The sequence below is a fragment of the Rhinolophus ferrumequinum genome, chromosome 8, assembly GCF_004115265.2.
Source record: "Rhinolophus ferrumequinum isolate MPI-CBG mRhiFer1 chromosome 8, mRhiFer1_v1.p, whole genome shotgun sequence".
NCBI classification, from domain to species: domain Eukaryota; kingdom Metazoa; phylum Chordata; class Mammalia; order Chiroptera; family Rhinolophidae; genus Rhinolophus; species Rhinolophus ferrumequinum.
Window position 1 is genome coordinate 91,185,700 of NC_046291.1, and position 14,445 is coordinate 91,200,144.

Here is a 14,445-nt window from a genome sequence, read left to right on the forward strand (position 1 = left end):
GGGCCAGTGGGCTCTCAACTACAAGGTTGCTGGTTTAACTCCTCAACTCCCACAAGGGATGGTGAGCTGCTGCTCCCCTTGCAACTAAGATTGAACACGGCACCACAAGGGATGGTGGGCTGAGCCCCCTGCAACTAGCAACGGCAACTGGACCTGGAGCTGAGCTGCGCCCTCCACAACTAAGATTGAAAGGACAACAACTTGACTTGGAAAAAGTCCTGGAAGTACACAGTTCCCCAATAAAGTCCTGTTAAAAAACAGAAAAACAAAACAAAAAAAACAAAAAAAAATAGTTAAGTGCTTATTCAGAGCCAGGTATTAGGACAGGTGTTTTCTCATTTAATCTTCCTAATAACCGTGAGGATACAGGTATCGTGTGTCTTTTATTGATCAGACTGAGGCTGAGAAAAGCACGTTAACCACAGTCATTAACGTACTAATGGCAAACTCCAGGCTTTAAGTCCAGTGGCTTTTCTCCTTTTCCACACTATAGTTGGTATATAACTACTTTAAAAAAATTGTAATATTTTTGCATAACAAAATTCACTTTTTTAACCATTTTAAGTGTACAGTTCAGTGGCGTTAAATACATTCATTGTTATGCAGTTATCACTGTCAATCTCCAAAACATGGTTTTATTATCCCATTCTGGAACTAAGTCCCCATCCTTCCCTCGCCCCAGCCCCTGGCAGCCACTCTTCTACTTTCCATCTCTGTGAATTTGACTATTCCAGGGACCTCATGTAAGTGGTCATACGATATTTGTCCTTTTGTGTCTGGCTTATTTAACTTAGCATAATGTCTTTAAGGTTCATCCATGTTGTAGCTTATATCAGAATTTCATTCCTTTTTTAAGACCGAATACTATTCTGTTGTATGGACCACATTTTGTTTGCATTCATCCGTCAGTGGACACTTGGGTTGCATCCACCTTTTGACTATTGCGAATAATGCTGCTATGAACACGGGTGTGCAAATATCTATTCAAGTCCCTTCTTTCAATTGTTTTGATTATATAATAACTGCTTTTTGTTGTACATTTCCTCCCAGGTCTTTGTTTTAGAACTTGTGCTCTGGTTGCTTATGCATTTCTGTCTCTTTACTGAGCTTTCTGATCCATAATTCTGTGTCATTGATATAAATTCCAGTGTTTCATACCAAGTTTGAAGGTCTTCCCCACAGTCCACTAATGGAGCAGCCCAGTGTCGTGTCTCAGAGTGTGGACTCTGAAGCCAGACTGCTGGGGTTCCAATCCCAGCCCTGCCATCGATTCGTTAAAGGGACCTTGCAAGTTACACCAGTTTTGGTTGAGTGCATGCGACATACTCGTAGAAGTAGACATAGCAGTATATCTCTGAACAGGATTTTGTGTGGATAAGTAATTCAGAGCAGGGACATGTATGCCAGCTCCAACTTTGATCTTCAGCTAGAGATGAGGTAGCTGTAATATCCCTGAGACCGCTTTTGCAGGTAGAAGGAACTGGGGTTTGTATAAATTGGTAGGCCTCTTTAAGGCATGTGAGACCCCCAGATTCCATTGGCTGTGAGGGTGTGGCGGTGAGAGAGGACTTCATTTCAGAAATAACTACATTTTTTTTAAAAAATTGGAGCTTGCCAATGACTTCCCATTTCTTGTTCTTTGTCGTCCAGGAAAGTCATTGTGAAAGTGAGTTCGCTTTGCAGAGTTTACCAGTTACCACGTGTCCTCTTGAGGCCTGTCAACCCAGGTGGAGAAGCAGGTTTCTTCCCCACGGTGTCCTGAGCATCTGAGTACGGCACACTGGGCACACAGGTGAGTGGGAGAGGCAGACCTCATCCAGGAGGAAGGCACCGGTTTACCTCAGTGCGACAGGAGGCGGTGTGGGCAGGCACGGGGCCCACTTAGACGGGGAGGCTCAGCTGTGCTGGGGGGTGTTAGGAAGGAGGTGGAAGAAACCTTTCCGTCGAGTGTGAGACTACAGGTGATCCGTCCCGGCGGAAGGAAGAGCATACACGGAGGGGTGCAGGCAGAAGCAGGGTGCTCCTGGTGAGCAGCTTCAGGGCGTTCTGGTTTTTGTTTCAGTTCATTTCGTTCTTTCTTTTCTTTCGGTGGGAGAACAGAGAGAGAGATTTTCACCAGGGAACAGAATTAACCTAAAACAAATTTCCCGAGGCATACAGTAGCACCAATTTAAGTTGTTTTGCAGGTCTAATTTCAGAAAAAACAGCAAAAGTTGGAAAGGAACCTAGATTGTTTCATGCAACTTCCTCATTTTTATAGGCATGGAAACTGAGTCATCCATGTATGAGGATACAAAAATATTCTGGTCCCTGCTGCTAATGACATAGCAGCTGCACAAGAGGAGGGGAAAATTGAGTTTTCTTCTCTAAGTTAGTGTGTGTAGGAAAGGCTGAGTGTACAGAAGGAGAAACTCTGGGAACTGTGATGACTGAAGTTGTTTCTTGGCAGGAATCCCCCAGTGAAGGCAAAGCAATGAGAAAATATAAATTTACTAAGTAGAGAAGTCAAGGCCAAGTATCCTCCTTTCCCCACCCCCTTTCTTCTGCCTCGTCCCCCTGTCCCCCACTCCGGTTCAAGCCGTTGTTTTTCAGTCTAGGTGTGTAGGACACAGCTCCCTGGCCCATGCTGGGATTACGAGCCTTGCGCTCCACCCGGTTGAGGCAGTCGGTCGCTGGTCGTCGGTCGTCGGTCGTCGGTTGGTCTTCGATCGTCGGTTGGCCGCTCACAGGAGCTCACGGCAGCTCTCGCCGGCTGCCAGCCGCTCACGCTGTGGCACACGGTAGCCCACGGCAGCACACAGCAGCACACAGGAGCCCATGCCAACCTCCAGCTGCACACGGCAGCCCAGCTCCAGGGAGAGCTCACTGGCCCATGTGAGAATCGAACTGGTGACCTCAGCTTTAGGAGCATGGTGCTCCAACTGCCTGAGCCACCGGGCTGGCCCCCAAGTATCCTCATTTAATAGAAAGATTTAACCAGAGGTCCAGCAGCAGCCCTACTGAGTTTGTGTCTGTTAAAGGTTGTTAGCTGACTGCTAGAGATTCTTCGCTGGGAGACCAGGAGGACTGGTAACTTAGGGCCTCCAGCCATTTTTGTGTTTTCCTGTCGCTTAGCAATTGAAATTCGGATCTCCACTGCAAGGGCCTGTACTCCTTTCTGAGAGAGCAGTCATATAAGAGATGGTCAGTCAGAAAAATTACTGCCAATTGAATAACAATCAAATGATCAGAAATCCTTATTTAAGTCAGTGGCTGAAATGATGAGATTCTTGTAAAAACTAGGTTGCGCTAATTTTTCACGAATATCTCGTGTAACTGTAGGCACTTGGCATATAGTATTGAAATACCAAACCACGGAGGCTACAGTTTTTTGTTTACTCTGAGACTTGTTTCGTAAATAAACTTACTTTACTTGATGATCCGGTCATCTGTTTTAAGGGCCTGTGTCACAGCTAATGATGACAACCTCATAATAAGTTCAAATAAATATTTGAATAATCTTAGATTCAAATTCTTTAATGACACATTTTCAAAGCTTAAAAAATACAAATTAATGTTATCCATATGTTAAACGTTGCTTTTGAAATAAGAAAATAGTGGCTTCAACTTTGTATGCTTTGGGCCAGACGTAATGGGAATAAGCAATGCGTGAATTCAGGTGTTAAATTTACACTGTACACTGGATTTTATGATGACCATAGTTTGGATAAAATTTATGTTATTTAGGTTGCAGCATGATTTATATGATAACATAGGGAAGTACTCCTACAATGTAAGGGTATAAGAGGGAAAAAGGCAGACCTGGAGGCTGCCCTCACAGAGCTCTAATTGTAGTGGAAGAAATAGGGGAAAAGCAGAAAAAGAAAGGAATTGCACATTGTCATCAGAGCAGTGAATGAAGCCAAGGGGCTGAAATGGAGGACGGCAGAGAGGGGGCCCATTGAGGTATGGAGATCCAGGAAGGTCTCTCTGAAGAAGTGATGTTTAAGACGAAACCTCCAGGAGAAGGAATTAAGTTGGTGAATGTTGGCTGTGAAAAGGCTTGGCGTTGGGAGGAGGCAGTGGGGCGGGGAAGAGCAGCAGGCCAGGAGGTTTGGGAGGTAGAGACTGCAGGAGGGAGAGAAAGTGGCATCCTGGGGACATCATTTGAGCCCCTGAAGTAAGTTTATTCCTGGACATGTGGATATGTGAGCCAATAAATTACTTTTTTGCTTAAGCTACTTTGAATTGGGGCTGTGGACAAGAGTCCTGGCCATCCAAGGGGGCAGAATATTTGAATTTAGCTGGAGTTGGCTATCGGTAGAGTTCATGCTGTATTCATTCAGAAGGACATATTTTTGTGTCATTATATTCCCCCCCACCCCCCCTCCGGCCCTGCCTGAGCCTGATTCTCTGGCCTTGAGCTGTAGGTATATGATACTTTCAGAGCCTTAAGTACAGTCATTTGGGACTCCCTTGGTTGGAAGTGATAGAAACATGAAGTAAATGAGCTCACACCACAAAGGGGGATTCATTGGGAGGATACCAGTGTATGTCATCGACTCAGAGGAGAAATAACAGACCAAGCCAAGGAAGGGGCGGGGATGCGGCCGGGACTCAGGAGCAGCTGGAACAGCACCCCGAATGCTGCCAAGCCTGTCGCAGTGTTTCTCTCCACGCGCTGGCTCTGTCTATCTTTTTGGCTGTAGATCAGCTTTTACCACTTGGCAAAAAACATAGCCGCCAATTTGTTAAAATGAGTGGCCTGTAGACATGCTTTGTTTGCTCACAGTGCTTTTAAAAATTGAGTTAGTTATTAACATTTAAAAGGGGAGATTTCACACAAAAATCCAAATTCCTGTTGTCTCTTAAAAAATCAGAAGTCTGACATTTCTAAATCGCCGCATTCAGCTGGTGCTGAGGAGCTGCCCTTCCTTTCGGGAGGGGGTGCGCTGTACGAAGGACCAGTAGTCCTGGCCCTCTCTCACTTCTGGGTGGGGGCTCCCTCTCCCAGCCGCAGCCAACATGGACCCGGCCCGCTCCTCTCACACCCACACCCTGGGTGAGTCCAATGCCCTCCGTGGGACAAGTCCGTTTCTCCCATACTAACCTGGCACATCTTATCTTCCCCCACCCCTCTGCTGTAATAACCATGAAGATGGTGGAAGGAAGCAGTTTCTTAAAAAGGGATGCTAGGCACAGTACCGTAAACTGCGTATTTAGAAAAAACTGTGTGTTATTTTGTGAAATCTTTTTTTTTCAAAGTCATTCTTATTGGATGCATTTTTGCCAAAAGGGCCTGTTGTTGTTCTTCATGTGCTATTAATTTAAATAATCCTCTGTTTTCTTAATTTTTTTTTTATTTTGGAGGAGGGTTGGGAGGACTTAGAGAAGCTTTAGTGACTTATGGCAAAAAATAAACCCACTATAGGAAATTATACACCCATTCTTTTATGGGGGTGATGGAAGTATGGTTTGACAACACTAAATCTGGAGATATGGAATTTTGCCATACTTTCTCCTGCCACATAATTGGAAGATTTGGAGTGTTTAAGCAAATCTTTAAAGAAATTGGCCTGACTTGAATTTCTAGGTTTTAAGAGAAGATGGAGCGATCTGTACTGTTTTTCTCAGTGTAAAGATTGGCAACTGGACTGTCCTTCAGAAACTAAAGTAATAAGTCCTGTGAGTGTATTCATCAAAAATAAGCATTTCTGTTGTAACTTATGATGTAACATGGCTTATTCATTTGCTTTTATGGATGATTTAAGCTAGGATTGCCAAAAGTTGCTACAAATGTTCCAACAATCTTCCAAACCTGAGTTAGTAAAAATTAAAATTTTAAGAATTGATAGAATTTCATAAAGTATTTTAAAAACTTGTTTCCTGGTTTCTAGAGTTTCTGTTCTGCTCTGAATTTTGAAAATCTAGGAATGCATTTTCAAATCAGAATCATTTTTTAAAAAATTTATTTCATTACTTGAAGTGAACATATCATTTTTTTAAATTATTTTTTTATTGGGGAATAGTGTGTCTCCAGGGCCCATCAGCTCCAAGTCGTTGTCCTTCAATCTAGTTGTGGAGGACGCAGCCCACCATCCCATGTGGGAATTGAACTGGCAACCCTGTCTCTAAGAGCTCGTGCTCTAACCAACTGAGCCATCTGGCCGCCTCTCTGGCAGCTCAGTGGCAGCTCATTGTCTTCAGTCTAGTTGTGGAGGGCGCAGCTCACTGGCCCGTGTGGGAATCGAACCGGCAACCCTGTTGTTCAGAGCTCGCGCTCTAACCAACTGAGCCATCGGCTGCCCTGAGCGTATCATTTTAAATCTTCATTATTTTGTCATATCTTTGGTAAAGTTGTAACCTTTTCCAAAACAAAAAATTTTTAAAAAAACTTCTAATTTATTTAGGGCTTCCCTATTTCTGAAGACTTTAAAACTGCAGAGTGAATATGTGGAAATGATTGTACTTGAATTTGAAGAACAGAAGATAAATAGAAGGCTGTATGATGAATAATTTCTCTAGTTAGGAGGAAAATATGAAGAGGAAAGCATTCACTTGATGGGCTGAATGAAAAATAAGGAGACCGTCTCTGGATGACCTCAGAAAGTTGAGTGATGATACTTCGTCGTCTCCATCTAGATACTGGAACACTCACAAATATAATTTTGAATCAAACTGAAAAGTGAATCAGTTTTTTTTTTTAACATAGCAATGTATCATGGCCCTTGTGAAAACAAAGGTGGTAGCATAATGTTAACTGTTTGAGACTGTCAACCAGTAGTTAATAGAAAATGAGAATTCTGTTTGAAGTTAGATTCATGATTCCATTCTTCTACTTAGAGAATTAAGCTCAGAAAATGGTATGTGCTCTGTGATAGGTAATGGGCGAAACAGCAGTTAACGAAATACAGAATCTGTTCCCAAAGACCTGAAAGTCTAGTGGAATGGTTTTCCATCTGGGTCTGAACTGGAATCATCTGGAAAGCCTAAGATCATAGGTTCCGAAATTGGAATCTCCAGGAGAGTGGGACTCTGGCACCTATATTTTTATCTTCATTATTTTTTATAACTCTTTAGTGTGGACATTTTCAAACATCTACCAAGTACAGAGACTAGTATAGTAAACTACTACTTGTACTCATCAGTCAGCTTCAACAATTACCAATTTATAGCTAATCTTATTTCATCTATATCCCTACTCTCTTCTGCCTTGAGAACTTTGAGGCAGATCCTATATATCATTTAACCTCATTTGTAATAAGGTTAAATGAAGTCACTTGAACTTTTCTTAAACAATCATTCCTTAATATTATCAAATCCAGTCAATGTTCAAATTTCTCTCGTTTTCTTAATGTGTTTTTTAAATGAGGATCCAAATAAGGTCCATATGTTTCAATCAGTTGATATGTCTCTTAGGTCTCATAATTTATAGGTGTCTTCTCCATCACTCTTTTTTCTTGCAATTTATTTGTTGGAGAAACTGAGTGGCTTATCCATAGAACTAACTACAGTCTATATATATTGTTGATGGTGAGTCTTTGTGGTGATGTTCAACATAGTCTTCTGTCTCCTGCACTCGGGAGTTAGATGTAGAAGGTTTTTTTTTTGGCACGACAACATCATTGATGGTTATGTGTCTTTTTCAAGATGCTTATACTATCAGGTTGTCTGGGGGCTTTGTTTGTTTGTTTTGTAATGTTAGCGGCCCTTGATGCTCAGTGTCTAGATTTCTTAATTCATGAGAAGTTGCAAAATTGTGGTAGACCAAATTCTATCATTCCTTGATTTGTTAGAATATTTTATAAAGGGAAATTTTGCTTCATTTATTGTTTGGTCCCCCCATGGTACAGTTTGTATAGGAGAAGCAAGATACATTTTTAATTCTTTCCCTTTACTTAACCTTTATTTTTTAAATAATGAGTTGTTTCACTGGTCCTCCAAAAGTGACCAATAAGGTGCTTTTTCAGTATCATTGTGAACAAATTTGATGTACGCATTTCAATCCATTTCAGTTATTATCTCTGTTGATCTTTAATTGTCCATCTTTGACCAGTCTCTTCACATTGGCTCCCAAGCATGTGTGTGTGTGTGTGTGTGTGCATGTGTGTGTGTAAATTATTATTATTTTTGTAGCTAGCAGTGTTTATTGTTAAACCACAAAAAGAACCTCTGGGAAGGGTTTCTACTTTAATAGTTTACTTTCTAGAATCAGTGTTCGCAATGGAACATTCAAGAGACAATATTTCCTTACTTGAACATTGATGACATTTGTGGCATAGTGTGTATTATGGAAAATTGTTTAAAATGTGTCCTCATTTTTATTTCTTAAAACTCTTCCCTCATCATTCATTCATTCCTTTATTCATTCTCTGGGCATTCTCTAATATGTGTAGACCCTGGGGATACATGAATAAGACACCACCTCTCTGCCCAATGAGTGCATGTGAGATTGTTTCCAGATAACTACAAGTTTGTGTTGTCGTTAAAATGACAGTGATGTAGGGATTCAATGCAGGAAGGGAGGTGCTGTCAACTCACATATTCTTACATACGCTGGCACACTCATTTATATAGTCCCTCAGTTTGCTTATTTTGTCACACCTATTTAATAGTTTGGTGGTAGATGTTAAGAGATAAGACTCCATATTGAATTTCAATATTAATAGAAATGACATCTACTGAATAGACAGTGTCACTGCATTTTACTTTTTCATTATTCAGCATTCACAATCTCTGTGACCCATCACAGAGATTCCTGTGTTACTTCACATTTGAGAGTGCTGTTTGGGGGGGAGGGTCCTTCATGACCCTATTTTAGATGGAATTGTTCCTAATTTGGATCGTTACAGGAAGTGGTATGAATAATGGGGATTTGCCTTGATGCTTAGGATAGTGTCAGTACACTCTTCTACTTGTTAAAATGCAGATTCTGATTCATAAGTAATCTATGGAGACACTTTAAGACCAGATATCCTGTTTTTCATCCAAATCTTCCCATTAGATTTAGCATCTATTAATGATTCTTGCCTGAACCAATCTTTACGTGATAGTTGCAAAATGTTGATTTTTGCAACTCAGGTGCACCCCGTACATGTATCAGTCTGCCTTTGGTGTTCTGTTGTAAGCAAGAGCCCTCCCTTCTCCCTTGTTAGTTAATATTTATCATAGGTATGGATTCATGAATTCCTAAGTTTTCAATGGTCTGTTTTCATAACGGTCCTTAATTATTGTGGTGCTTCAATTGCCTCAGATTTAGGATTGTCTTCCTTTTTGATTGTTATTTAAAGGATTGAAAACATGGATATTGTTTTGGGAGACTCCAATATTATGCTTATAATCTATTAATAATATCCAGACTACCTTCGAGTTATACTGTCTGGAGAAAAAGTGCTAAACAATTCTTAGCATGTGTATGGTGTTTGATAGTTTCCCATGTGCTTTTGTGTACCATATTAGCCAGGACACTTGAATTCTATGAGGGGAACTGGAGAAGTAAATTTTCCTCTGTATTTTCAAATTCTCACTTGATTGACAACCCTATGATACAGATTTGGACTCTACCTACCAACTCCTTTTCTCCTAGCTTAAGTTAAACAAAAGGCTAATGACTATGTTAGCCTATGAGCCTAAGGTTCAGTGGAAACCACCCCCTTTCTCCTAACACTCATTTGCGTGGTTTACATACTGTGATTTGCTTTCAGAATTTTCCTTCTCAAGTGAATATGTGTTCTGGTATTTGAATTAACGCTAAGTGGTAGAGAGCCTTATCTAGTGTGAATGTGTCATAGAACATAACATAGAAAAAGCATTTCCCAACTCTCATGCCTCCCTGCCAAGCCATCTAAATGAAGCTTTCTTAGAGTGTCGTGTTTTTCTGTTTGGGAGGGTATGTGTTATTCTTGTTGATCCAATGCCTTACAGGATAAGTTGGAGGACCCACCCAGCAATGGCTCCCCATTTTCTCTAGGATACGTTTCTTCTTTTTTCTTTTTTTTTTCAAGATTTTTTTATTGGGGAAGGGGAACATGACTTTATTGGGGAACAGTGTGTACTTCCAGGACTTTTTTCCAAGTCATGTTGTTGTCCTTTCAGTATTAGTTGTGGAGGGCGCAGCTCAGCTCCAGGTCCGGTTGCCATTGTTAGTTTCAGGGGGCACAGCCCACCATCCCTTGCGGGAGTTGAGGAGTCGAACTGGCAACCTTGTGGTTGAGAGCCCGCGCTCCAACCAACTGAGCCATCTGGCCACCCGGGAGCTCAGCGGCAGCTCATTGATTTCATTCTAGTTGCGGAGGGCGCAGCTCGCTGGTCCATGTGGGATTCGAACCGGCAGCCCTGTCGCCCAGAGCTCGCACTCTAACCAGTTGAGCCACCCGTCCTCCCGGGATACGTTTCTTAAGTTGGCGTTTTGAGGCCCATTTGTAGATGGGCACGCCTTACCCTTTGAGACTCATCACTTCCCCACCTTATGCTTCAGTATTCTGTGATGCCTGGACCTCCTCTGATGTTTCATGCCTTGGTTGCTTTGCACGTGCTCTCTGTTATGCATAGAAAGCTCCCCTCTCCTATTCCCATCTATTGAGTGAACTCTTACTCAATTTTGAAGCCTTTCCTGATTCATTTTTCCCTGAGTTTGTTATACTTTCTGTTATACCGTCTTCCATCTTTATCATTGCATGTGAGAAATTATGTTAACATGCATTATGTATATGTCTTTCTGTAGAAGATTGAGTTTTCTAAGGACAGAGACCCACAGTTGGCACAAAGTAGTGTTTAAATGTTCTTTGGACAAAAATGAATCAAACTAGAGAGCTTTCCTGCTGTTAGGTAGAGACATATTAAAGGGTGTCTATCGGTATTTCTCTAGTCACCTGGAAAGACTTCTGACTCTAAGGTGAGAGCCATGTCAGGCTGTGGGCCTGAATTCCCCTTGTCGGAAGGTCTGTGTTGTGGTTTTCACGTATTAGCCGTGGAACCCAAATAGTTCAGTAAGGAGATTAGGAGGTTTGCAAGTCCCTTAGAGATAGTCTTGAAATTGAAATTGTTAGCGAAGGCAGTGGGGGGGAATATCATTGCTTTGGGAAATAATGGATGCCTGTGTTGAAATCAGGGATGGAGAGTACTGATGTCTACAATTACATGGAAATACCTCAGAAAATAAGGCGGACTGATGGGTAGTTAGAGGGATGCCGGATGGCTGGGGGTGTGATGGAGCAAATGGAGCAAACTGAACTGGAGAATCCAGTTGATGAGTATATGGATTTACTGTGTGTGTAGTTCCTTCAACTTTGAAAGTTTGGGACTTTTCATAATAAAATGTTGGGAGAAAAGGATACGTGTATTATTTCTAAGAACACATTTATTGGCTAGGCCTATCTATTATAAACATCAACAGGAACTTCCTGAGCCTTATTGATTTTTTTCTTCCTGTATTTCTCCTCCTCTCTTTATCTAGTCAAATCCTTCAAATCTCAGCTCTTATGTTGCTCCCGAAAAATTTCCTGACCTTCTAGTCTGATTTAGATCTCTCTCCTCTGTGTCTGCAGAGAGCCACCCCCCCCACACTTTTTTTATCCTGTACGATAACCATTTACTGAATCATTTACGTAATGAGTCTCTCTGAACCACTAGACTGAGTTATCTTGAGTGCAGAGACTGTTTTGGTAAAGGAATGATTTGGTACAAGTAAGAACAAAAACAACAACGATAAATAGACTAACCGTAGTTTAAACAAATAGTTTATTATCTTCCATAACGGGTCTGGAGGACGGCATTTCCGATTTCCAGGATCGGTTCTGTGACGAGCACTTGGCTGGCACTTCTGCCTTTCTCCTGTCTCTGCCCTCATGACGTCCAGTTGACTGAAACAGTTATGTGGGTTGGAAATAGCCACCATGGTTACTTCAGTTTATGAGCTTTCAGCACAGACATTTTGGCAAAATATCTGTGAATTTGTTGTATAGTCTTCAGTGCATTTTTTTATGGTTTCTTCTAGAAAATTGACTCCGTTTTTTGAAAATAATACCTCAGAATTACATGAGTTTGAAAGCGTGCCCCGCAACCTGAAAGATTATTTTTCCATTTTCATACAATACAGTAATTTGTAGAAGCAAGGCGGCCTCAGAGAAATTGTGTGACAGCTCGATGGTCTGGGGGTTCCAACCTCATGAACCAGCCCCAGCTCTGTGGGAAATAGCTGTGGACCAGGAATTAGGCCAAAAGCAGTTTCACCTTCCTACACTGAAGCCTTTGGGGGAGTCTGCTCCTTATCCCATTTATTCTATTTTAGTCACAATTCAAGTGTGCTTAATTATGCAGTTAATTGCTTAGGACACTTATTAAAAAGCACATAATTAGAAAAGGGGAGTGGGAAGAAGGCCTGGGACAGGCAAGTGACTGATGGTCCAGTGAAAGGGGAAGGACTGACAGACACGATCGGTGCTCAGGGCCCAAGGACCTGCACGTAACTGACTCTCGTGGTGATGATGAGTGATCCTTACATCAAGAGAAGGTTTAACAATGCTCAGTCTGCTCTGTTAATGAGATGGACAGCTATAATACATGAACAATGACACACAAAAACGTCACATGTATGATCTCAAACAGATTTTAAATACAGGACTATATGGATTAAAATACTGGCAGGAAATACACTGTTGATAGTGAATATCTGTGGGTGGCAGGATTGTAGGTGATTTTTTTCTTTTTTAAAAATAGTTTTGTGTATTTTGTAAATTTTCTACTGACCATTGAAGGGGTTTAGAATATGCCACCCCTAAATCTGCCACTTTGGCATAAAGATTATTTGGAGCTAAAGACAACTGAGAAAGTACTAGACAAAAACTCTGCCCTCTCTTCTCTACCAGGCAGGGGGCAGGATGATTCTTAACTGCCCGAGACAACGCTAGACTCTAATCTGTACAGAGCAGGTTCCAGAGGGATCTACACAACAAACCTTACTAGCTCTTCCCTTCCATTAGTTTCCCCCATATATTTACCCTCCCACAATTTGCCACCTCTAGAAGTGCACAGTCCCTTTCCTTTGTCTTGTCACTTCTCCACAAAGTGTACTGTTCTTTTGTTAAGATGCTTTATAAGCCCAGCTTTTAACCGTCCCCTTTGGTTACTCATCTCTGGGTTCTCCTGTGTGTATGCAAGATACACAAGTTAATAAGCTTCTGTTTGTTTTTCTCTTTTCCCTTCTCTTTGTTTTCTCATTAATCTGTCTTAAGTCTAATTTTTAGAGCCTTTGCCAGTGAACTAAGATGGGTTTGTTTTTCCTCTCCTACTTTTTTTTTTAGATTACTTTTCATTTTAAATACTTTAAAAGATATTTTACACATTCAGAGTACTTCTTGTTCAACACCTGGTCTTTTGATAATTAATTTTTCTCACATTTTGATTTTGCCTGGGTTAAAAACGATCAGCTAATACTTTTTTAAGAGCTGTCTGAGAAGTTCTACTTGTGATGTGCTCTAACTGTCATGTGTGGTGATTTTCTTAGCACTGTTAGGTTAGAAGCCTCCACTCCTGTTAGTGGGCTTTAGCCGTGACAATCCTGAGCTGTCGCGTTGTCCCCTAGAGAGGTTGTGTTTAACGCTCCCCCCCTTTCTCCAGCACTACTGTCAGCCTGGGATTACTTTTTATGTTAATCTCTTGGCTTTGGACAAGTGCTGTGGTTACGGATTTTCAGAGCTCAGGCAGACAGGCTTTCTCATCATCTTCCCCTGTTGGTGGAAGATGTTTTTCTGGTCCATTTTTTACCTGCAGGTGTGTCCTCCTTCCAGGGTCTTGGCTTCTCAGGTCTCACCTGAGAAGAGGCCTCAGTTCTTACTCCCGCCTGGTACAGGGCTCTTGTCCCAGCCTGTGTGTTTGTTAAATCCTAAGTCACTGAGAGGAGCAGCCATCCAGGACTACAGAAACGTCAGCTCTTACTGCTCTGATTTCTTGTCTCCCAGCATGGGGATTTCGTACTTTCTTGGCTGTGCATGTAAAGAGAAGTTCTCCAGCTTGGAAGTCTACCGTAATCCCCTGGGGAGCTTTTAGAGGTCCCCATGCCCAGGCTGCATCCCATGCCAGTTTCATCAGCATCTTTGGGGTGGGCCTCGGGCATCAGGATGTTTTTAGAGCTTCCCAGGTGATTCCATTGTGCAGCTGAGGATGGGAACCACTGATTTAAAAAGATGTTGTTTTATGTTACCCAATGATGTGTGTTTGTGTGTGCTGTGTGTATTTATTTATTTTTCTAGTGGGGGTATTTTCAAGTGACTCTGTCAGAAGTAAAGGAAATAGGAGCTCATCATGTTGTAATTAGAAAAAAAAATCCTCTTAAAATTAGATAGGAAGGAAACCAACTTTTATTAAGTTCCTACTGTGTGGTAGGCACTGTGCTTAGGTGTTTCACAGGTTATCTCGTATTAATGCTCAGAAAAATCCTGTAAGGTTGTTGGTGGTTTACTAGTTTTT

General features: G+C 41.6%; 1 protein-coding gene across 3 annotated transcripts in view; it reads left to right on the plus strand.

Moving 5' to 3' along the window:
• The window catches only part of RALB (RAS like proto-oncogene B), a 40,087-nt gene that overhangs the window by 10,349 nt on the left and 15,293 nt on the right, over positions 1–14,445 (plus strand). Inside the window, exon 2 of one of the 3 annotated variants that reach the window (XM_033112577.1) lies at positions 1,651–1,792. The exons of 1 other annotated variant lie outside the window; for it this stretch is intronic. The gene's annotated coding sequence lies outside the window, so the exon portion shown is untranslated. Of the gene's footprint in view, positions 1–1,650; positions 1,793–7,454; positions 7,513–14,445 lie in introns of those variants that run through there. One more of the 3 variants, XM_033112579.1, reaches the window with a different exon arrangement.